The 25,036-nt window shown below is 46.8% G+C and overlaps 1 protein-coding gene across 9 annotated transcripts in view; it reads right to left on the bottom strand.

Moving 5' to 3' along the window:
• Positions 1-25,036, bottom strand: part of dlgap4b (discs, large (Drosophila) homolog-associated protein 4b) — a 306,821-nt gene that overhangs the window by 218,790 nt on the left and 62,995 nt on the right. For 6 of the 9 annotated variants that reach the window (XM_078419201.1, XM_078419195.1, XM_078419193.1 and 3 more), the window contains one exon: positions 24,238-24,324. The exons of 2 other annotated variants lie outside the window; for them this stretch is intronic. The gene's annotated coding sequence lies outside the window, so the exon portion shown is untranslated. Of the gene's footprint in view, positions 1-24,117; positions 24,144-24,237; positions 24,325-25,036 lie in introns of those variants that run through there. One more of the 9 variants, XM_078419200.1, reaches the window with a different exon arrangement.

Here is a 25,036-nt window from a genome sequence, read left to right as displayed (position 1 = left end):
CCTCTTAAATATAGCCAATGAACTGGCCTCAACTACCTTCTGTGGCAGAGAATTCCACAGACTCACCACTCTCTGTGTGAAGAAATGTTTTCTCATCTCGGTCCTAAAAGACTTCCCCCTTATCCTTAAGCTGTGACCCCTGGTTCTGGACTCCCCCAACATTGGGAACAATCTTCCCGCATCTAGCCTCTCCAACCCCTTAAGAATTTTATATGTTTCTATAAGATCCCCCCTCAGTCTTCTAAATTCCAGCGAGTACATGCCCAGTCTATCCAGTCTTTCCTCATATGAAAGTCCCGCCATCCCAGGGATCAATCTGGTGAACCTTCTCTGTACTCCCTCTAAGGCAAGAACGTCTTTTCTCAGGTTAGGAGACCAAAACTGCACACAATACTCCAGGTGCGGTCTCACCAAGGCCCTGTACAACTGCAGCAGAACCTCCCTGCTCCTAAACTCAAATCCTCTTGCTATGAATGCCAACATACCATTCGCTTTCTTCACTGCCTGCTGCACCTGCATGCTTGCTTTCAATGACTGGTGCACCATGACACCCAGGTCACGTTGCATCTCCCCTTCTCCCAATCGGTCACCATTCAGGTAATACTCTGCTTTCCTGTTCTTGCCGCCAAAGTGGATAACCTCACATTTATCCACATTATATTGCATCTGCCATGCATTTGCCCACTCGCCAAATCTATCCAAGTCCCTCTGCAGCCTCCTAGCATCCTCCTCGCAGTTAACACTGCCACCCAGCTTCGTGTCATCCGCAAACTTAGAGATGTTGCATTCAATTCCCTCGTCCAAATCATTAATATACACTGTAAATAACTGGGGTCCCAGCACTGAGCCTTACGGTGCCCCACTAGTCACTGCCTGCCATTCCGAAAAGGACCCGTTTATTCCTACTCTTTGCTTCCTGTCCGCCAACCAATTTTCTATCCACCTCAACACTGAACCCTCAATACCGTGTGCTTTAAGTTTGTACACCAATCTTCTATGTGGGACCTTGTCGAAGGCCTTCTGAAAGTCCAGATATAACACATCGACTGGTTCTCCCTTATCCACTCTACTAGTTACATCCTCGAAAAATTCTTTAAGATTCGTCAGACATGATTTGCCTTTGGTAAATCCATGCTGACTTTGTCCGATGATTTCACCACTTTCCAAATGTGATGCTATCACATCTTTAATAACTGACTCTAGCATTTTCCCCACTACCGATGTTAGGCTAACTGGTCTATAATTCCCCGTTTTCTCTCTCCCTCCCTTTTTAAAAAGTGGGGTTACATTAGCTACCCTCCAGTCCTCAGGAACTACTCCAGAATCTAAAGAGTTTTGAAAAATTATCACTAATGCATCCACTATTTCTGAGGCTACTTCCTTAAGCACTCTGGGATGCAGCCTATCTGGCCCTGGGGATTTATCTGCCTTTAATCCATTTAATTTACCTAACACCACTTCCCGACTAACCTGGATTTCCCTCAGTTCCTCCATCTCATTAGTCCCCCGCTATTTCCGGCAGACGGTTTATGTCTTCCTTAGTGAAGACAGAACCAAAGTATTTGTTCAATTGGTCTGCCATCTCCTTGTTCCCTATGATCAATTCACCTGATTCCGACTGCAAGGGACCTACATTTGTCTTAACTAATCTTTTTCTCTTGACATATCTATAAAAGCTTTTGCAGTCAGTTTTTATGTTCCTTGCCAGTTTTCCCTCATAATCTATTTTCCCTTTCCTAATTAAGCCCTTTGTCCTCCTCTGCTGGACTCTGAATTTCTCCCAGTCCTCTGGTATGCTACTTTTTCTGGCTAATCTGTATGCTTCATCTTTTGTTTTAATACTATCCTTGATTTCCCTTGTTAGCCACGGATGCACTACCTTTCCTGGTTTGTTCTTTTGCCAAACTGGGATGAACACTTGTTGTAGTTCATCCATGCGACCTTTAAATGCCTTCCATTGCATGTCCACCGTCAACCCTTTCAGCATCAATCGCCAGTCTATCTTGGACAATTCACGCCTCATACCCTCAAAGTTACCTTTCTTTAAGTTCAGAACACTTGTTTCTGTATTGACTTTGTCACTCTCCATCCTAATGAAGAACTCTACCATATTATGATCACTCTTGCTCAAGGGGCCTCGCACAACAAGACTGCTAACTAACCCTTCCTCATTACTCAATACCCAGTATTGAGCCTGTTCCCTCGTTGGTTCCTCGACATGTTGGTTTAGAAAACCATCTCTCAAACATTCCAAGAAATCCTCTTCCTCAGCACCCCTGCCAGTTTGGTTCACCCAATCTATATGTAGATTGAAGTCACCCATTATAACTGCTGCACCTTTAGTGCACGCATTTCTAATTTCCTGCTTGATGCCATCCCCAACCTCACTACTGCTGTTAGGTGGCCTGTACACAACTCCCACTAGCGTTTTCTGCCCCTTAGTGTTTCGTAGCTCTACCCATATTGATTCCACTTCCTCCAAGCTAATGTCCTTCCTTTCCACTGCTTTAATCTCCTCTCTAACCAGTAACGCTACCCCACCTCCTTTTCCTTTCTGTCTATCCCGCCTGAATATAGAATATCCCTGGATGTTGAGCTCCCAGCCTTGGTCACCCTGTCTCCGTAATCCCAACTATATCATAATCATTAATAACTATCTCCACATTTAATTCATCCACCTTATTACGTATACTCCTTGCATTGAGACACAAAGCCTTCAGGCTTGTTTTTACAACTCTCTTACCCCTTATACAATTATGTTGAAAAGTGGCCCTTTTTGATTTTTGCCCTGTATTTGTCTGCCTGCCACTTTTACTTTTCACCTTGCTACCTGTTGCTTCTACCCTCATTTTATACCCCTCTGTCTCTCTGCTCCTGCTCCCATCCCCCTGCCACATTAGTTTAAATCCTCCCCGACAGCACTAGCAAACACTCCCCCTAGGACATTGGTTCCATTCCAGCTCAGGTGCAGACTGTCCTGTTTGTACTGGTCCCACCTCTCCCAGAACTGGTTCCAATGTCCTAAAAATTTGAATCCCTCCCCCTTGCACCATTTTTCAAGCCACGTATTCATCTGAAATATCCTCCTATTCCTACTCTGACTAGCACGTGGCACTGGTAGTGATCCAGAGATTATTACCTTTGAGGTCCTACTTTTAAGTTTATCTCCTAGCCCTCTAAATTCACCTTGTAGGACATCATCCCGTTTTTTACTTAAATCGTTGGTGCCAATGTGCACCATGACAACTGGCTGTTCACCCTCCCCCTTCAGAATGTCCTGCAGCCGCTCAGAGATATCCCTGACCCTTGCACCAGGGAGGCAACATACCATCCTGGAGTCTCGTTTGCGACCACAGAAACGCCTATCTATTCCCCTTACAATTGAATCCCCTATCACTATAGCCCTTCCACTCTTTTTCCTCCCCTCTTTTGCCGCAGAGCCACCCACGGTGCCATGAACTTGGCTGCTGCTGCCTTCCCCTGATGAGCCATCTCCCCCAACAGTATCCAAAATGGCATATCTGTTTAGGAGGGAGATGACCGCAGGGGACTCCTGCACTACCTGCCTACTGCTACGCTGGCTAGTGGCCACCCGTTTCCTTTCTGTCCGCTTATCTTTTACCTGTGGTGTGGCCAACTCACTATACTTGCTATTCACGACCTTCTCAGCATCGTGGATGCTCCAGAATGAGTCCAACCGCAGCTCCAACCGTTCAATGCGGTTTGCCAGGAGCTGCAGCTGGACACACTTCCTGCACATGTAGTCATCAGGGACACCGACAATATCCCTGATCTCCCACATGTTGCAGGATGAGCATTCCACGGGGCCGATCTCACCTGACATGTCTTACCCCCAAATTAAATCAAATCCCTCTTAATCCTTTAAACTGTACCTTTACTAAAAAGCACTGAACCCTTAACTCACTGAACCCTGAACTCACTGAACCCTTAACTCACTGAACCCTTAAATCACTGAACCCTGAACTCACTGAACCCTGAACTCACTGAACCCTGAATTCACTGAACCCTGAACTCACTGAACCCTGAACTCACTGAACCCTGAACTCACTGAACCCTTAACTCACTGAACCCTGAACTCACTGAACCCTGAACTCACTGAACCCTTAACTCACTGAACCCTGAACTCACTGAACCCTGAACTCACTGAACCCTTAACTAAAAGTACGAACAAAAAGCAGAATTACAACCCCGGGGTTACGCCCAATCAGCTGCTTCCTCTAGTCCGCTTCCACCAATCAGCGGCTTCCTCCAGACCACTTCTTTTAAAGTGTGAGGGAACGTTTTTATCTCCAACCGCCTCCAACCGCTCCTGGGCCCCGCCCGGACGCTGCTCCAACCGCCTCCAACCGCTCCTGGGCCCCGCCCGGACGCTGCTCCAACCGCCTCCAACCGCTCCTGGGCCCCGCCCGGACGCTGCTCCAACCGCCTCCAACCGCCTCCTGGGCCCCGCCCGGACGCTGCTCCAACCGCCTCCAACCGCCTCTTGGGCCCCGCCCGGACGCTGCTCCAACCGCCTCCAACCGCCTCCTGGGCCCCGCCCGGACGCTGCTCCAACCGCCTCCAACCGCCTCCTGGGCCCCGCCCGGACGCTGCTCCAACCGCCTCCAACCACCTCCTGGGCCCCGCCCGGACGCTGCTCCAACCGCCTCCAACCGCTCCTGGGCCCCGCCCGGACGCTGCTCCAACCGCCTCCAACCGCCTCCTGGGCCCCGCCCGGACGCTGCTCCAACCGCCTCCAACCGCCTCCTGGGCCTCTGGGTGAACAAAGCCCCGCGCTGGGTTTTTAAACCTACCGCCCGGACGCTGCTCCAACCGCCTCCAACCGCTCCTGGGCCTCTCAATGCTAGCATTGAGTTTGCTTTCTTTACTACCGATTCGACTTGCAGATTGACTTATTTGGAATCCTGCACCAGCACTCCCAAGTCCTTTGCACAAATCTGCCGCTCCCCATCACTTTGGTGCCATTGCTTAGAAAGTCATGTCTAGTCCCCCAATGTGGCTTTTAATGAAATTTTTCTTGACATATTAAAATGGCATAAAAAACCACTTGATTTTGTGTCTCCTCCCTCTGCTGGATGTTGACGCCACAAACATTGCATCCAAGCAAGAGTGACTGACATCACTGTGAGCACCAGCTTGTGACCTCAGCCACAAATATATCCACCACATCACGCTATCTCTCTGCAAACTCCGAGTTGCATCACATATTTTCTGATTCCAATTTTGTTTTCAATTCCACTGATTCCCCGTCAAAGCTTTGACTTTCAGTGCCGTGATCTGTACCATGTCGTGTCATTACATTAAAGGCATTTTGTCTAAAAGTCCAAACCCGTGTTTGTTCCCGAGCCAACAAGCCCATCTTCCAGCAGCGTACCGTTCCGTGTAGGTGCAGCAGCGGTGAAGACACACGGGTCGAACACTCTGATTCAGGCGTGATCTCCAGTATCTCCATGTCATCATAAGATCATATGAGATAGAAGCAGAATTAGGCCATTCATCCCATCCCGCCATTCAATCATGATCTATCTCTCCCTCCTAACCCCATTCTCCTGCCTTCTCCCCATAACCTCTGACACACATACTAATCAAGAGTCTATCTATCTCTGCCTTAAATATATCCACTACCTTTGCCTCCACAGCCATCTGTGGTGTGTCATTGGCTTGTTCTCCCTGTTATTGCATATTTTTCATCCCTGAAACCATTGTTATCTCTCTCTGTCCCAGAACTAAGTGTAGGTCTGGGCTTGAAACTTTGCTGCCTGACCTGATGAGTGTTTCTTGCATTATCTGCTTTTATTCAATGAAAAATGTGATACAACTGGTTGTTTATCTGTTGATTGAAAGATACAGCATGGAAACAGGCCCTTCAGCACATCGAGTTCATGGTGACCATCAATCACTCATTCAAGCTCGTACTATGTTATCCCACTCTCTCATCCACTCTCTGCACACCAGGGGCAATCTACAGAAGCCCAGTAACCTTCAAACCTGTACGTCTCTGGAATGTGGGGGGGTGGGGGGGGGGGATGAACAAAGGAGGACGGCGTGAGATACTTTGTAAGTTTGCCAGCACCCTTTACATAGCGACTATTTGCATACCTTGAGTATACAATACAATACAATACAATATATCTTTATTGTCATTGTACCCAGGGGTACAATGAGATTGGGAATGCGCCTCCCATACGATGCAATAATTTAAGTAATTTAGACAACAGCAACCCAACGAAACAATTGTAACAGTTTTAGACAGGGTAAAGTGCAAGTTGATCTATGCGTTGTGACCATCCGGCTCAGCAGGACCGGTTCATAGCAGCTATGGCCCTGGGGATGAAGCTGTTCCTGAGTCTGGAGATGCGGGCGTAGAAGGCCTTGTATCGTCTGCCCGATGGTAGAAGTTCGAACAGACTGTTGCAGGGGTGTGAAGAGTCTTTGTGGATGCTGGTGACTTTTCTGAGGCATCGTGTGTTGTAGATGCCCTCCAAGTCTGGTAGCTGTGTTCCGATGGCCCTCTGAGCTCTATGGACTACCCGCTGTAGAGCTTTCCTTTCTGCCTCCGTGCAGCTGAGGTACCACACAGGGATGCCATGCATTAGGATGCTCTCTATGGTGCAGCGGTAGAAGGTCGTCAGCAGCTGTTGGGGTAGACCAGACTTTTTCAGTGTTCTTAGGTAGAACAGTCTTTGCTGTGCCTTCTTGACCAGCGCAGCAGTGTTATTGGACCATGTTAGGTCCTCCGAAATGTGAGTGCCCAGAAACTTGAAGCTGGACACTCTCTCCACACTGTCCCCGTTGATAGAGATCGGGGCATATTCCCCGTTATGTGCATATGCATGCAAAGAAGTTCACTGTGCCTTGTCACATTTGACAAGAAAGTATTCAATTAAAAAACTTCAGCTGCTTCAAAAGATCAAATTTGAAATGCATGTCAAAATTATTTGTAGCATGTTGAAAGTGTTAACGTTATCCCTCTCCAGTCTTATTCAGTATAAAGGAAAATACAGAGTGACTTGTAACAATTCAAATGTTTTATTTGGACTTCGAGATACGGATTTGGACATTTCGTAAGTGTTCAACTCAGTCATAAATCTGCAGCATCCTGACACCTTTAATGCTCAGTTGCCATAAATATACTATTGCTAATTTACCATCATATTCAAGTGAAGGGTAATGGATGTACAAGGTTATAGCAAGAAGATAAAAGGGAGACCATGGCACTAATGAGGCCGAGGGTTCAAGAGCTGTTTGAAAATGATGGTCAAGGCTCACTCATGACATTTGGACAAGTTATAGATGGTTTGCAAAGGCGGTGGAACCACAGGTCAGCTCAAGCCACCCTGTCCAATAACAATAACAGCGCAGGAGCAGAGAGGAATTAAATGGTAATGAAGCCACAACTGAAAAGTGAATGTGTGACTGTCATTTCCTTTAACCTCACCCATTACTTCATCACTAAAGAGGTTGTTGGATTTGATGAGTGCTGCACATATTACCCTGATCATGCACTACAATACAATCATCTTCTCTGAATGAGTAAGGATTTCAACATAAGTATGTAGAGAAGATAGACATAAAAAGCTGGAGTAACTCAGCGGGCAGGCAGCATCTCTGGAGAAAAGGAATGGGTGACGTTTCGGGTCGAGCCCTTCTTCCGACTGAGAGTCAGGGGAGTGGGAAATGCAGAGTTTCGGAAGGCAGATCTCTAAAATATATTGCTCGTGATGTAACATCTGTTTTGTCCTCTCTTGGCCCAATTGCTGTTGTTTAGAAATAAGACCAAGTTGTGCACGTTTTCCTTTAGTGATGTTGCACATACAAACCCACGCACGTTTTGGATCACACCAGGGACCATTTCAGGAGCAGTTACCATCAGGACCTTGGCCTGTCCGCCCCTGGGCAGAACTGACCCCAGTACAGCTCCCCACCATGTACATCTCCCACCAGCAGAGACAGAGGAGCATTGGGCAAACACATAACGCTCATCACTGCATTAGAACCAGTTGCAGGGTCAACAGACTCAGGTCATTACCTTGAGCTCTGTTACTGCCATGCTCAGCTTCTACTGGAGTGCCGCGGCTCCTGACACCGACCAAAACCTTCCCCACAACACCATGACCTGCCCACAACAATCACTGAGCTGTTCATCAGCATATAGGAGCTCAAGGGACTGGCCACACATGAGTTGTTGGGGTCCGTTTATCAGTGATGAAGATGGGGCGAAACCCAGCCACGATGGAGAACCGCATATCCACCCTTGCCAGCAGATATAACCTCATATCCACATTTGCCAGCAGATATAACATATCCACCCTTGCCAGCAGATATAACCTCATATCCACCCTTGCCAGCAGATATAACCTCATATCCACCCTTGCCAGCAGATATAACATATCCACCCTTGCCAGCAGATATAACCTCATATCCACCCTTGCAGCAGTTACTTCGTCTCCAAGCAGTGCTACCTGCCGCATGGAGAGAACATTCACCAGAGCTGGGAGCTCTGCATCGTTCCCAACTAGAATCACCAAGGTCCCATTTTCTTGGCAAGTTTTTGTACAAAAGCCAGTCTGACTTTTCACACATTTTTGGCCACCTTCATAAAACACTGGGTGAGTGGAAAGTGGAAACTGAACAAAAACTGCAGTTGTTATAGTAACGTTCATCACACCTTGGCTTGGTCAGTCTCCAGGTGTGGCGATTCACTGATGGGCTCTGAGTATAGATGCAAGGTCATAAGGTCATGTGATAGTAGAATTAGGCCATTTGGCCCATCAAGTCTACTCTGCCATTCAATCATGGCTGATCTATCTCTCCCTCCTCACCCCATTTTCCTGCCTCCCCAATAACCTCTGACACCCATACTAATCAAGAATCTATCTATCTCTGCCTTAAAAAAATATCCACTGACGTGGCCTCCACAGCCTTCTGTGGCAAAGAATTCCACAGATCCACCACCCTCTGACTAAAGAAATTCCTTCTCATCTCCTTCCTAAAAGAACGTCCTTTAATTCTGAGGCTGTGACCTCTTGTCCTAGACTCTCCCACTAGTGGAAATATCCTCTCCACATCCACTCCATCGAAGCCTTTCACTATTCTGTACGTTTCAATGAGATCCCCCCTCATTTTTCCAAACTCCAGCGAGTACAGGCCCAGTGCCGACACTCATCATATGTTAACCTACTCATTCCTGGGATCATTCTTGTACCCAGCTGGTGTTCCTGATCCATCAAAGCGACGTCACCATTTCCAAACCAATCGTTGGCCAACAAACGTCCTGTTTCTAACAAATAATCTGCAGTGTGAATCTGCCTCTGGTTCCCCACGAGAACCTGAGTCAAAGATAACTCTGTACAGTGTCCGGATACCCATGTGCTGTGGGAAAGCAGTGCTGCCATTGGGATCGGAAAACTACAGTGAATTATAACAGGCAAGGTTCACTTTCTGTCAAATCACATTGTAATCACAACAGACCACAGAACAAACTTCTTGAATGATATTAATAAAAGATGAGGATTTGACAGGAGATGCAAGAGCTCTGGAACGATGATTGCATCTAACATCAATGGTTGGATTTAGCCTGGGATTTAATGTCATTGTTGATGGAACGATTGTGACAGAGACCAATTTCATGGGAAGCTGGTTTGTCCACTCAACTGATCGAACAGAAGACTAGATCTATTTTGTACAAAATATTACATTTTGTGATGCAAGCAAACTTATATCAGGCTGTTACAATAGTTGCTCCCATCTATGGCATTCTGCAGCAACAGCGATTTCTAAATGTGTTGCTTCTCCGTGTTGTGAGTGCGTGATCCCTGCTCCATACCTACACCTCTGTGTGAAAAACAGATTCCTATTAACCTTCACCTCTCACCTTAAACCAATGTTGCTTCCTCTACTCTGGGCAAAAGATGTGGTGTGTGGTGGTACACGCCATTGATCATCAACCCACACACAAGTGATCCAAGGCAATGAAGACACTAACTGTCTGAACTATAGCCCAGGGTCATCGTGACAACATCTGTGTGCCTTCTTGTGAATGCTACGTTCACAGTTTGTACAACAAGTGTGAAACCTGCGGTACAATTTCACTTCAAAGTCGCTTATTTTGAAATTAAATCTAATCATTTTCTTTACAATAATTATCAGTAGATTCTTTATTGTATCTTGCTTTAGACTTTAACTTTAGGGCCACTTAGACCACGCCGACCAGCGATACACGAGCACTATCCTATACATCAGGAACGATTTTTACCACAGCCGATTAACCAACAAACCTGTACATCTTTGGAGTGTGGGAGGAAACCGGAGCACTTGGAGAAAACCCTCGCAAGTCACAGGGAGAATGTACAAACTCCGTGCTGACAGCACCTGTGGTCGGGATCGAACCCAGGTTTCTGGCGCTGTAAGCAGCAACTCTACCGCTGCACCACCGTGTAAACTATTCCTTCATAAAACCTAGTTGCACTAAGAATACATAGTGAAAGGAAAACAGTCCTAGAAAGACCAAAGCAGAAAGACTCCTTAATGCAGGAAGACCACTTCCCTACAAAAAATCTAACATCATCGATTCTGCCGCCTCCCCAGAGAATGCTCCTCCCACCCACAAGGCATGCAGGAAAACCCAGCACCCCCAACGTGGGCTGCCCCACCTCCCCAGAGGATGCAACTCCCACCCACGAGGCACGCAGGAAAACCCAGCACCCCCACCGTGGGCTGCCCCGCACTGCCCTAACCGTAACCCTAACCCAGCACCCCCACTGTGGGCTGCCCCGCACCGCCCTAATCGTAACCCCATCGTAGACTGACACCAGCATCTCTGACTCCACCTTAAACTGGGTGCTGGTTCCCACCTTAAACTGGGTGCTGGTCCCCACCTTAAACTGGGTGCTGGTCCCCACCTTACACTGGGTGCTGGTCCCCACCAGAATCTCCGACCATTCCCGCCCGACCATGGCGGAAACATGCCACTGCCACAACACAAAGACATGTTTATGGCCATTGGACCCCATGTTTCTGACACAAGAGGAGCCAGCTACATTCCATGCTTCACAAGGCTCCATGTACCACTCAGGCACAAACCTCACATCCTGCTTCCGTGACAACTTCTTTGGTGCCAATAAGTGGCTGAGATTGAAGGACGGCTCAATGTCAGGCACTCTGTGGCCAGTTACAATTCCCTGTTTGTTCCTGGACCTGTTTTCATCTATACTTCAGAGAAGGACAGGAACTCTTTAGGTATAATGTTTACCTCTGTTAGGGTAAAATCTTCCCATATTTCCCCCGTGTTTGTACAATGTTGACTGACCAAACAAAACAAAAGATAACTGAAGGGTGAACTACATCCAATTATCCCAATGAAATTTCAGCCGCAAGGAAAGGATTTAATTTGTTTACATTTATTCCCTTTTCCACAAAAGAGGATGAATGCCATTCTCTGGCTTTTGCTGAAAGCCCTAAATCTAACCCTAAGCCCCCTTTGTCCCCTTCTTCCCCTCCCCCTTCCCAGTTCTCCCACTATCTTCCTGGCTCCAACTACATCCTTTCTTTGTCCCGCCCCCCCGACATCAGTCTGAAGAAGGGCCTCGACCCGAAACGTCACCCATTCCTTCTCTCCTGAGATGCTGCCTGACCCGCTGAGTTACTCCAGCTTTTTGTGATACCTTCGATTTGTACCAGCATCTGCAGTTATTTTCCTACGCAGCATTTTCACTAAACTCAGTCTCTGAAACATTTGCAGAGATATTTAATATAACTTCTGTGTCTATAACTATTGGTATTCAAAACTGTATCCTGCTTATAGTTTAAAGAAATTAATATTTTTTTATTTTTGAACTAAATGTTTTCCACATTGTTGGTGGAAAGAAGATCACTTTAAAACATAGAAACTGAAAAAAGGTACTTGTTTAGAGAACAAGACTGTCAATAACAGCGTTGCCTGATCAACCATGATCAATCAATCATCATTGAAGCAGACATGCCCATTCCGTCTTCCTGGACAGCACCACAATGACAGCACAGCTGGACGAGCGAGGTGCTGCTTCTGCTGACGACATGGTCATCACCTGCTGTCACACACATTAAGGTTTCTGTGGCAATGAGGCGGACAGTATCCCGTTGGACACCAGCTGTGTGTTTAAATAGTTGTCCATTTAGCAGGAAAGAGAAAAACAAACAGATTGAACCGGATTACACCTGATCAGACCTCCACTTCATGTGACGGCTTCCAAACTAGTCCTGTGCTGCCGAGGTTGGGGTTGAACCCAGGTTGCTGGAGCAGTGACCACATTGTCACTTTGTCATCCACATCTGTGCCACCCTCCAGTCCAGGTACAACCCACCCTTGTGCAGGTCACCACCTCCCCAGAAGAGATCCCAATGATTGGAACATCTACATCCTTGCCCCTGCACCAACTCCTCAGCTACACATGCATCTGCCCAACTCTCCTGTCCCCATCCTCACCAGCAATTGGCACCGAGTGGTTTATATTCCCAAATCGAAACGTTAAACCTCTTCCAAGATGGTGAGGTGTCCTTGGGCTGCGTTTGTTTGATACCATCACAGCCGACACACCAGTGCCTGCACAACACACATCTAGCTCAAATATGATAAAGAAAGAAAGATTACCACAATATAGTACTATTCATTAGATTAGGAAATATTCCTCAGGTCCATTTTCATTGCAAGTAGCAGAGTCATTTTCTCCTGATGAAAATCTTTCCGCCAAATCACCAACATTTTATTATATTTCAGTTCCAATCCCTCACTAAAGTATGGGAATTATTCTGCCGGCCACGGCCAGCTCTCCGGCTCATTCTCTCATTGTTTACTCCAGGCCCTTCTATGAAATTCTACACGCTCCATAGTTCCATTATGAACTCATTTTTATTTAATTTACCGGTGGCATGAATTGTCTCCAGTCATTTTTGTTTTGTCAATGGCAGGTTTATGTCCCTGACAGAATACATTGTATGAAATAACAAATGCCTCAGCGAGATATTGGACTGTAATATGATGGATGGAATTTTGTTGATGGCCTCATAAACAAAGTAAAGCTGAGTAACTTGTGCAGTCAACAGAACCTGCCTGATTAGAAAATACGTCTACAGTTCTCCTGTGAGCCTTATTCCAGCAACGTGTATCTGCATCGTGTGGGTAGAGAGATCAGTCTTGACGAGCCCGAGTGCAGATCACACCCATTGTCCATAATTAGCACCTGGAAACATAAATTGCCAATAATCTTGTTTTTTTTTGCTGATTCTCTTCAGTCAAATTGACGAGAGGGTGAAATGGCTCCAGTCTTCTCCCCATCTCCACCTATTTCGCCCCCAGCAGGGAAACTGCCAGGAGAAAGTTCTACTGTCTGTGTGATGGAACCACTGTCAGCAACTCCCCGAGGCATAATGGTGCAAAGTTCCCAAACTGCCCCGGTGTTTGGAGAACAACGGCCTCCTAACCTGTGCTTAGACTTCCATTCTCACTGCAGACAAAGCTCTTCTCAAATTCTCAAAGCTTCAAACCCCACAGCCTCTTCCTTCTCACACAAAGCTCCATCCAAGACACGTCCATGTTGCCCAGCTGAGTTACTCCAGCACTCTGTGAAACGTCACCTATCCATGTTCTCCACAGATGCTGCCTGACCCGCTGAGTTACTCCAGCACTCTGTGAAACGTCACCTATCCATCTTCTCCACAGATGCTGCCTGACCCGCTGAGTTACTCCAGCACTCTGTGAAACGTCACCTATCCATCTTCTACACAGATGCTGCCTGACCCGCTGAGTTACTCCAGCACTCTGTGAAACGACACCTATCCATGTTCTCCACAGATGTTGCCTGACCCGCTGAGTTACTCCAGCACTCTGTGAAACGTCACCTATCCATGTTCTCCACAGATGCTGCCTGAACCGCTGAGTTACTCCAGGACTCTGTGAAACGTCACCTGTCCATGTTCTCCACAGATGCTGCCTGACCCGCTGAGTTACTCCAGCACTCTGTGTTTTCCTTGTTTCTACCATCCACGGTTGGCAGCCCTCATGCCATCGAGGCAGAAGATTGTGGTTCACATCCCTGTCCAGACACAAGCACAATCCCTAGGCCAACCACCCTGTGCAGTTCTAAGGAAGTGCTGGGCAGGTGAAGTTACATTTGCAACTGCCACACCAATCCCTCAACTGATGGCCAAGTCTCCATCTTTGTGTAATGAAATGTGCAGGGACTCGTTCGGCCGCATTAACCCGCAGTTTCAGTTCCAGACTCCGGAGTTCCACAGACATTCTGCAGTCGGCTTCTTGCACAAAGGCCTGTTCGCGGAGTAGATGGCCATCCACGGGTCCAGGCAGCGGGCGGTCGATGGTCACACCAGAGTCGTCTGCCTGCCCCTCTTCCAGGCCTATGTCCGTGCTCGCGTGTGCCTGGAGAGGGAACACACGGTGTCCAGGGAGAATATGGAGGCCTTCCGTGAACGCTGGTTGCCGCGGGGGTTCGAAAGTATTGTAGACAAGGATGGTACTATTGTATGATAATGACTGCCTGATGTAATGTGACTATTGACAGTCTTGTACTTTCTGGTATAGTGTAAAGTGTAAACATTGAATAAAGCTCCTTGAAAGAAGGAAAACAAAGGCCTGTTTGCTGACTGAGCAACACACATTACAGCGAGACCGTTATCTGGTCATTAACACGTTGCTTCTGTGGCCACTGACTGCATCCACATTGCTGCCACTTTTCCAATCACACGACTGCAATAGACCTTCAAAAATGGATGCAAAGCACTGTGGGGCGTGCTGACTCTGAAAGCAATGAGATAATTGCAACAGTTTCTTTAAGTCGTGAGAAGCCAGCAAAGTAATTACATCTGACAACTGGAAACGAACCAGTTGGATAAATGGGATTGAGTCTGGTCTTGGCAATGTTGTCTGTGTTTGCAACGAGAGTTCTGAGGATGGTGTGTTCACCATTGAGAATTAACTGCTTGTAGACTTTGCCATTCTTTATGCTAGCCTTCTCCCAACACTAGACTTCTGGCTTTCTGATACACTAAGATGCACATGCAAGAATGCCATGGACCTCTCAATATATTGGGCGGCCCCTCATGGTAACGGTACAGATGGTCCCGTGCCCCCAACTTGCCCACTGCTGCATCGTGTCAGTCTCTGGGACGGGTAATATCACGTTTCACTCTCACTGAAACGTTGTATTGGGCATGTGAAATATGTGCGTACCTGCTCATGATGCAGTGCAAGGCCGAGTGCCCTGGCGGTCAGTGGTACCACCTGACGGTGGGAGCGGTCCTCAGTGGAGGTCTCTCTATGAGGGTCCTCCCCCTGCACATCGGGTACCTGGGGTGGAGAGGGTTGCACAGAGCCCTGGTGTGTAAGAAATATTTGAGTCGGTTCACGGACTCGCCAGCCGCCTATAGCGTCCACGGCGACGAAGAGTCCGTGTTCCACGTGTACATGGAGTGTGTGGGGTTCCACGTGTACATGGAGTGTGTGAGGTTCCACGTGTATATGGAGTGTGTGAGGTTCCACGTGTACATGGAGTGTGTGAGGTTGCATGTGTATATGGAGTGTGTGATATTCCACGTGTACATGGAGTGTGTGGGGTTCCACGTGTATATGGGGTGTGTGGGGTTCCACGTGTATATGGGGTGTGTGGGGTTCCACGTGTACATGGAGTGTGTAGGGTTCCACGTGTATATGGGGTGTGTGATATTCCACGTGTATATGGAGTGTGTGAGGTTCCACGTGTATATGGGGTGTGTGGGGTTCCACGTGTACATGGAGTGTGTGAGGTTGCAGCCCCTGTACGAATATCTGAAGGGGTTGCTCCTCAAGTTCTGATTGCATTTTAGTCCCACAATTTTGGTATTTGGGCACAGGGCAGGGAGTGGGGATGGCTGATCGGGAGGGTGGGATCACCCTGTCGGTTTGCTCCTGGGCCTGGCCAAGATGGCCATCCATGGGTCCAGGCAGCAGGCGGTCGATGGTCACACCAGAGTCGGCTGCCCCTCTTCCGGGCCTATGTCCGTGCTCGCATGTTGCTGGAGAGGGAACAAGCCGTGTCCACAGGTACTCTGGGGCGAGCGCATTGTAGATAAAGATGCCACTATTGTATTATAATGATTGCCTGATGACTGTGACTATTGAAAGACTTTGTACCTTCTAGTAAACTGTAAATTGCAATTACTGAATAAAGTCGTTGTTAAGGAGGAAAGAAAAAGTGCAACTCAGAATTCGACAACTACTCCAGCAGCCTGTGTTCAGCCAGGTTCATAAACACAAGGGCTGCACACCCGGCGCCTTCAATCTTTCGTCTCACACCTTATGTCCTCATCGATGTGGCCCTTTTTGCTAAAGGGATCAGGGGGTATGGAGAGAAGGCAGGTACAGGTTACTGAGCTGGATGATCAGCCATGATCATATTGAATGGCGGTGCAGGCTCGAAGGGCCGAATGGCCTACTCCTGCGCCTATTTTCTATGTTTCTATGTTTCTATCTCTGTCCTTTGTACAACTAATTGCCGATCAAAACCCCCCCTCAACTTTATCCACCTATTATCTCTCAGGAATACACTCAGAGTGCTAGAGTAACTCAGCAGGCCAAGCAGCGACTCTGAACAAAAAGAATGGATGAAGTTTCGGGTCGGGACCCTTCTTCAGACTGGATCTCTAGCACTTTGTGTCTACCTTTGGTGTAAACCAGCATCTGTGGTTCTTTGTTTCTATATAGTACCTGCCAGCCCCACCTCTCTTCCAGCTTCCCCCCACCCACCTCTCCCACATAAGCACTGTGTGTCTTCCCCCCACCCACCTCTCCCACATAAGCACTGTGTGTCTTCCCCCCACCCACCTCTCCCACATAAGCACTGTGTGTCTTCCCCCCACCCACCTCTCCCACATAAGCACTGTGTGTCTTCCCCCCACCCACCTCTCCCACATAAGCACTGTGTGTCTTCTGTGCAGGAAGGAACTGCAGTTCTGCTTTAAGCCGAAGATAGACACAAAATGCTGGAGCAATTCAGGGTGTTTGCCAGCATTTCTGGATACCAGGAACTGCGATCTTCAGCAAAGGCCCGTCACATCCAGTTGACGCGAGGACCTTGTGGCCCCTTGCTCAGGGCCTGGCCCCTTGCTCAGGGCCTGGCCCCTTGCTCAGGGCCTGGCCCCTTGCTCAGGGCCTGGCCCCTTGCTCAGGGCCTGGCCCCTTGCTCAGGGCCTGGCCCCTTGCTCAGGGCCTGGCCCCTTGCTCAGGGCCTGGCCCCTTGCTCAGGGCCTGGCCCCTTGCTCAGGGCGAGTCCCAACAGGTAGGTATCAGTGAAGGAAGGATGTTGTCATGAATCGTGTGCTTGCCCCTTAATGAAACTGTGTGTTTGCTGTGACAATGTCATTCTCCAACCTTTTGTCCAGGACAGAGCCCATTGGAGTTCTTCATCCTCCCTTCCTCCCTCCCTCCCGGCCAAAGTGTTACATTCCTGCCCATCGGAATCCTGATGGGGGACTCCCTCTGGGATTGAAACCAGGATTGTTCAAGGCCAGGGCAGGGAACTGGTGGCATCTCTACTTGAACAAAGGAACAACAATTTGGCAAGATAGACACAAAATGCTGGAGTAACTCAGTGGGACAGGCAGCATCTCTGGAAAGAAGGAATGGGTGACGTTTCGGGTCGAGGCCCTTCTTCAGACTCAATTACGCAAGGCTGGAGACCACAGGAGCATTCTGAAATCAATTAGTGATATTAGTCTCACCTTGTTCGCCGGTGGACACATTTGGTTAATCCTGGATAAAATGTGTATTGAAACAACAACTGCAGACATTGTAATTCTGCACAAAGCTGGGGGTCTGAATTTGTTTACAGGTAAAACAACATAGTAATGAAGGCACTGTTTAATCTCCATTCCAGTAATGGTGATGGACAATATGCCAACATTTGCAGCAACGCACAATAATCCAGTCTGATATTGCGTCTCTCACTTTTGTTCTTGGTCAGTGGTGATTGGATGGGAAATGGATTGATGCAATCACTTCAGAACATTCTTTGCAAGTTGTTCCCCTGCAGAATAGCTGTCTGTGGATATTCAGTGGCAATACAATATTCAGTTCCAGAGGAACTGAGCCAAGAGCCCAGAGAATTCCCAATGTACGTGTCGACTGAGTAAGTGAACCAATGGATGGAAAGGTTACGCAGCCCAGGGCAGGCACGGACTGCAGAGATTCGCAATGAACAGTGTGTGCATGGGAGAGGGACTGCGGTGGTGTACAATGAACAGTGCATGGGGCATGATCTGCAGGAATGAACAAGGAACAGTGCATGGTGCATGGACTACAGGAATGAACAAGGAACAGTGCATGGAAGGTCGGTCTGCCACAACAGCTTCTGATGACCTTCTACCGCTGCACCACAGAGAGCATACTGACATACGGCATCTCTGTGTGGTATCTCAGCTGCATGGCAGCGGACAGGACAGCTCTTCAGTGGGTTGTCTGCAGAGCGCAGAGGATCATTGGGACACAGCGGCCAGCCCTGGAGGACATCTACAACGCATGCTGCCTCAGGAAAGCCACCAGCATCTACAAGGACTCTACACACCCATGCGGCAGACGTTACAAAGCCTTCTACGCCCGCACCTCCAGACTAAGGAACAGCTTCATTCCAAGAGCTATAGCTGCACTGAATCGGTCCTGCTGAGAGACCGCCATGATCTGTCTCTCCCCCCAGGGTCATCTGGCACAACTGATCACCTGCATCAACCTTTTTTTTGCACTTTACCTCTTTCCCCCTTTTTCTTTTTCCTTCCCCCCTCCCCCCTTGTGGTTTACATGTTCGCCGTGATTTATTTCAATATTTGATTTGATAGCATCGATATGGAAGCGACAATCAAAATCTCATTGTACTTGTACAATGACAATAAAGGGTATTGTATTGTATTGTATTGTATTGTATTGTATTGCCAAGTCAAATATTTTGTGGACCTCAAAACAACAGGAAAGAATTTCACAGACCGCACATGCTACCAACCAAAAAATCCTTAGACTTGAAGCACTTTTAACCATTGGCTGATATTCCAATGTTCCATGCATACTGGCATACTGGCATACTGCTCTGCTGCTAAACTACGGTGTCGTGCCCACCTCTCACCCAAAAATAAGTGAGACAAGTTGGCAGCAACATCCGCCTCTCTCTGTTGCTAAGGGAAAGTTCATTTATTGAGAACATGGTGAACATAAATAGATGTTTCTGGAAATAATGACAAGAAGCATTACTTGGAAGTCAAGATCCCGAGATACAAGGAACTGCAGGCGCTGAAATCTTGAGCAAAACACAAAGTGCTGGAGGAACTCAGCAGGTCAGACAGCATCTGTGGAGGGAGTGGACCAATGATGTTTCAGGTCTGGTCCCTTCCTCAGACCTTGCTTCTGGAGATCTGACATTTGTTCCAGGGTTACATCACAGCATGCTGTGCCAACGTTTGACATCAGTGACATTGGCAAGGACTGTCGGGCCCTGCTCTGGGACTCAATCATTCCATCACTTTATTGGTAAATCATATTCCACTGAAACGTTATTGAATGTAACAGTTGTCATACTGATTTATGCTGCCAATTGACACGTTCCCACTTAGGTCTACCACATGGACCCATCTACCGGCAACTAAGAGAGCAGTCCTGAGCTACTATACCTCATTGGAGACCCCGGACTATCTTTGATCGGGCTTTACCTCACGTTATTCCCTTTATCATGTATCTGTACACTGTGGATGGCTAGATTGTAGTCATGTATTGTCTTTCCGCTGACTGGTTAGCACGCAACAAAAGCTTTTCACTGTACCTTGGTACACGTGACAATAAACTAAAATCAACTCAACGCAACTCAACTCCTGTCTGGACTTTAAAGTGAGATGCTTGCCAGTTCTGATGAGTCCATGGCAGCAAATCAAAAACAATGCATTTGGCAGGAGAGGTTTTGAATTGAGTAATAACATGAAGAGAGTGTGGTTTATGTGAACAAAATAGTGCCGGCACACATCCTGCTGCTGGGTGTCTATGGCAGATCATTTAATTTAATGATTTGTATTTTTATACTTTAGTAATATTTTTGTAATATTAGAAATTCTAAACATTTATTAAACCTCTTTTCAATTGATGACACTTTCCCAATTTGAAGAAATACTTTCTTTGCTCTAACATTCAAACTCAGTCACCATTGTCTCAATGAAGCAATGTGTCCTCATTTCAGTCCAAACTGGTCAACCACGTATTTTTAGGGAATTATCCCGAGTTGAGGCCACGTTAATCACGGAGAAACATTCTCCCTGCATCTGCCCCGGCAAACCCTCTATGCACTTTGTGTTCGTCCATTCCATCATCTCCTGTTCTTTGATGGAATAGAGACCCAGCCGATCGAGTCTCTCGTCGTTTGATAGACCTGCCATCACCAAAGCTATCCGGTAAATCTTCACTGCTGTCCCTCTTAGCAAGGCTACACTTTCTATTAAGCAAAGGAACCAAAACGTGCATGAGAATGCGTACTGTACTAAGACATGCTTACTCCCAAAGCCTCTGGCCATGATGGGCAATGTATTGGTTGTTTTCCTGACTACCTGCTGCACCTGCTTGTTACATTTCAACACCTTGCACTAAAGGACATTGTCTGTTCCTTCAGCTTTTCTCAATATCTCAATACTTTGCGTTTCCTCAGCTCATTTTGAAGCACCTATTTCCCACACTGTGCCCCTCAGGTAGTGTGGCTGACTCTCGGCTAACCTCTACACCGTGAAGCCCTGTCCTCATCACTTACATTCCCCGCATTGATCAGTCTGAAGAAGGGTCTCGACCCGAAACATTACCCATTCCTTCTCTCCAGAGATGCTGCCTGTCCCACTGAATTACTCCAGCATTTTGTGTCTTTCATCGGTTTAAACCAGCATCTGCAGTTCCTTCCTACACACTGCCCGCTTAATGTTATGTTTTCAACAAGATATTTGGTAAATTTGGCCATTGGCTGATGCAGACTGTGAATAGCTGGCCCAACCAGCGTTCCTGCAGCACGAGGCATTCTTCATGCCAACAACTGGTACATCACCCTTAACAATGTGGAGTCTGTTTATCAGCCACATGTGGGACCTTAGCAGTAGCAATGTTTCAGCTACAGGGTGGACTGGACCCGTTGAGTTTATTATCCTTCTTGATTAGTATGGGTGTCAGGGGTTATGGGGAGAAGGTAGGAGAATGGGGTTAGGAGGGAGAGATAGATCAGCCATGATTGAATGGCGGAGTAGGATTGATGGACCGAATGGTCTAATTCTGCTCCTGTCACTCATGACCTTCTGATCTTATGATCCTCAGAGTCGCGGAGGTCGAGGGGGGACCTGCTGATGGACGTAGACAGTAAATGGCAGGGCCCTGGGGAACATTGATTTACAGAGGGGTCTTGTGCTCAGCATCCACTTCTCTCAGAGAGTGACAGCACTGGTGGACAGGGCGATGAGGAGGACATGACTGTCAGATCTTTGGGAAAGTTGCCAGTGTGGAGATGTTTGTGGAGAAGCAGGGCTGGTTGGAACTGCAACAACTTATATTTGTGGACTGTCTCACGCTGAGGCACAACGCAGGTGCATGAGGCAAACTAGGGAATGTTAGACATTCAAAACATTGGCCAAATGTTCAAAGAGAAAAAGCCTCTTGCATTGAGTAAATACAGTAAATGGCAGGGCCCTAGGGAACATTGATGTACAGAGTCTTGGGGTCCACATTTACAGAAATAAATAGATTATAAATATATATTTTGTGATATTTTGTGAAAATACAGGTCTTTATGCAGTCTCAATTAAAGACGTGCATTTTAACAAAATATGTGTTTTCAATCTGTTTATTTCTAATCTGTGCATGCTGGAATTGGAAACAAATTTATTGATCGCCATTTCAAAGTGGTGTCAGCACGTCTGTGAGGAATGAAGTCAACTCTTCCTCATCACAGTCACACACGAGTCATTAACTCAACCCCACAGCCTCGGGCCAACCAACAGCAAAAGGACTTCAAATGTTTTTAAGCAAAATGAAAACCCATAGCTAATATTTTTTTTCATTTCAGTCCTTTAAAAATTCATTTCCTAAAGTAATTATGATGATGGCAGCGAGCGCTTGCTTTCCATCTGCGCTTGGCGTGCATGGAATCTGAACATAATGCTAATGTACAAGTTAAAGCACGACAATAATGATACGACCGGCTATAAAAGCAATGTGATGTTTCCTCATGTTGAATCTCATAAAAACCATATTGCTTAATTATCCTGATACTTAAACATCCTTTGTTAGCAACGTGCTTCTGAACAGACCGCTGGGACTTGGAGAAGCAACGTGTCGTTCAGAGGCGAGGGATTCCAGACATCAATCAGCAGGTGTACATGTTCAGTGAGAACAACAGCACAGGTATTCCAAACTGCAAGACGGGCAGTGCCAGCTACAGCACTAGTAATGACTCTAGTGTAGGGGGTCATTAAAAATGCTCAATCTCTGGCAAGGATAATGAATGAATGAATGAATGAATGAATGAATGAATGAATGAATGAATGAATACGTTTATTGGCCAAGTATGCATATGCAAGGAATGTGCCTTGGTGCTCCGCTCACAAATGACAACACAAACATACAGTTAACAATTAAGAATAAAGCATAAACACATCAAAACAATAAACACATCAAAACAATAACGATACACCATTACGGTCTAAACATAAAATGGTGAAAATAAACCAGAGCAAAAAAAAACCTACAGACTTTGGTTATTGAGTAGAACTGTCACTCGTGGAAAAAAAGTTGTTTTTATGTCTGGCTGTGGCTGCTTTGACAGTCCGGAGTCGCCTTCCAGAGGGAAGTGCTTCAAGGAGTTTAATATGAATCCAATTAAAAATAAACAGTATTCAAGTGACATTTCTAAATGCCAAAATGATGTAAACCCAACAACCGTGCATACCAAATATGTTTGCTGGGGTGGAACATACATAGAACATGCATACATACATAGTGGAACATACATAGAACAGTACAGCCAAGGAACAGGCCCTTCGGCCCACAATGTCCATGAACATACATAGAACAGTACAGCCAAGGAACAGGCCCTTCGGCCCACAATGTCCATGAACATACATAGAACAGTACAGCCAAGGAACAGGCCCTTCGACCCACAATGTCCATGCTGAACATGTAAAATAATACTTGTATCTTCTGCCAGCACGTGATCCATATCCCTCCACCCCCACATATCCACGCGCCTATCTAAACTATACTGAAGATTAGGCTAAGCTGGTAATTTCAGGGTTCTTTTGATCTTTCTGGCCGTTGGTCGCCACTCTCTTTGATGCCCCTAAAGCAGTCCTTGTGGCTGGAGACCAGAACCGCCAATGCCCTCTCCATGAGGATATCAAGTGAACGGCTCCCACAGGAAGCTGTGGAACTGAGGCTCTGTAAGTGGAACAGTCCCTCACCAATGCAGAGGTCTGATCCGAATGTTTGCTTGGGGAATGTGCCCTCATTAAATCTAAAGACTTTAGCCAATATTCACTCAGATGTTGTAGTGCCGAGCGGTAAAGAATCTGAACATGGATTGGAATCCCAGTGACATAGTTCAGTCCTGGGACCAGGGGTCTACTGAGGAGGGGGTAATACAAATACTGTGGGTGTCAGTGGCAACCACCTAGACTGGGGCCAGAATGTCCACTGCAATGTAACTCCACTGCCATCATGTTCCAGCATCAAAGACATTAAAATCCTCCCTGATTGTATAATGTACATTCTCTCTGTTATCTGCTCAACGATTAAATAATCATTTATGAATCAGCCATATGTCACATCGTAATTTTCAGCAATGCCATTTGTAAATGGCATAAAGCTAATATAGAAACATTGAAAATAAGTGCAGGAGTAGGCCATTCGGCCCTTCATGTTTCATGATGCTCAATCCTGCAACAGTCCATTCACAAACCACCTAGTTACTATTCAACAGCAAGGGTAACAAAGGTCCAAACTATTATTCACCCCTGAACCCAGCACTGCCTACCTGAACCCAGCACTGCCTACCTGAACCCAGCACTGCCGACCTGCAGGAGAAGCCAGTTATTCAAACCCAGCACTGCCTACCTGCAGGAGAAGCCAGTTATTCAAACCCAGCACTGCCTACCTGCAGGAGAAGCCAGTTATTCAAACCCAGCACTGCCTACCTGCAGGAGAAGCCAGTTATTCAAACCTCCCATCCACCAATATTCTTTGTGGTCTTGTTGCAATTAAAATGCTGATGTCATCGAGATCTGTATTTCAAAATAAAATTGATTATTTCAGTTGTGCAGATGAATCTGTTCACAAAAATTATCCTCGTCACAATATCAGATCAATACTGTCTCCAACACACACGAACATGTGTGAAAGAAGCCGTGATCTCCGCTCCTCTCCTTCCCACACATTGTGATCTCTCATCATCTCCCCAGTTTCCTCAGAGTCCGATGTTGCTCACATTATCTCCTGGTCTTGGTCGGGTTGTGAGGAGGATTGGAACCAATTAAACAGCATGGATGCAGCCACATGTCTGAGTGCAGCCCTTGGTCAGTGCTGTGGTCACTGTGAACAGACAAGAACGACGTGACTGCCCCTCGGACCCACACACAACTGGGAGGCTGCAGAACGTGCTCCTGTTTCTCGCATTCACTTGGAAGATAGTCCGTTTAATGCCTAAATTCCAATATTCATTTATCCACAGGATTTCAGAGGTGTTGGACATTACAATTGATTCCACACTGTGATAACCTAGTTCCCTAAATACTTACTTCGTGCAATTTCTGAAACAAAATGTACTCAAGCAAAAATATTCTCAACATATTTTTATCTTCTTAACAAATCTTATCCCCCCTCTATATTTAAAACAGTTTGATTAGGTTTGATGCCCTGAGAGGTCAGGCTGGTATCACGTACAGCTCCTTGCAACACTTCATCCTAAGACCTCCAAACTGGAACACTGAAACTGCA

The sequence above is a fragment of the Rhinoraja longicauda genome, chromosome 22 (assembly GCF_053455715.1).
Source record: "Rhinoraja longicauda isolate Sanriku21f chromosome 22, sRhiLon1.1, whole genome shotgun sequence".
NCBI classification, from domain to species: Eukaryota; Metazoa; Chordata; class Chondrichthyes; order Rajiformes; family Arhynchobatidae; genus Rhinoraja; species Rhinoraja longicauda.
Note: the sequence above shows the minus strand (reverse complement) of the source record. Positions and strands in the feature narration are given on the sequence as shown.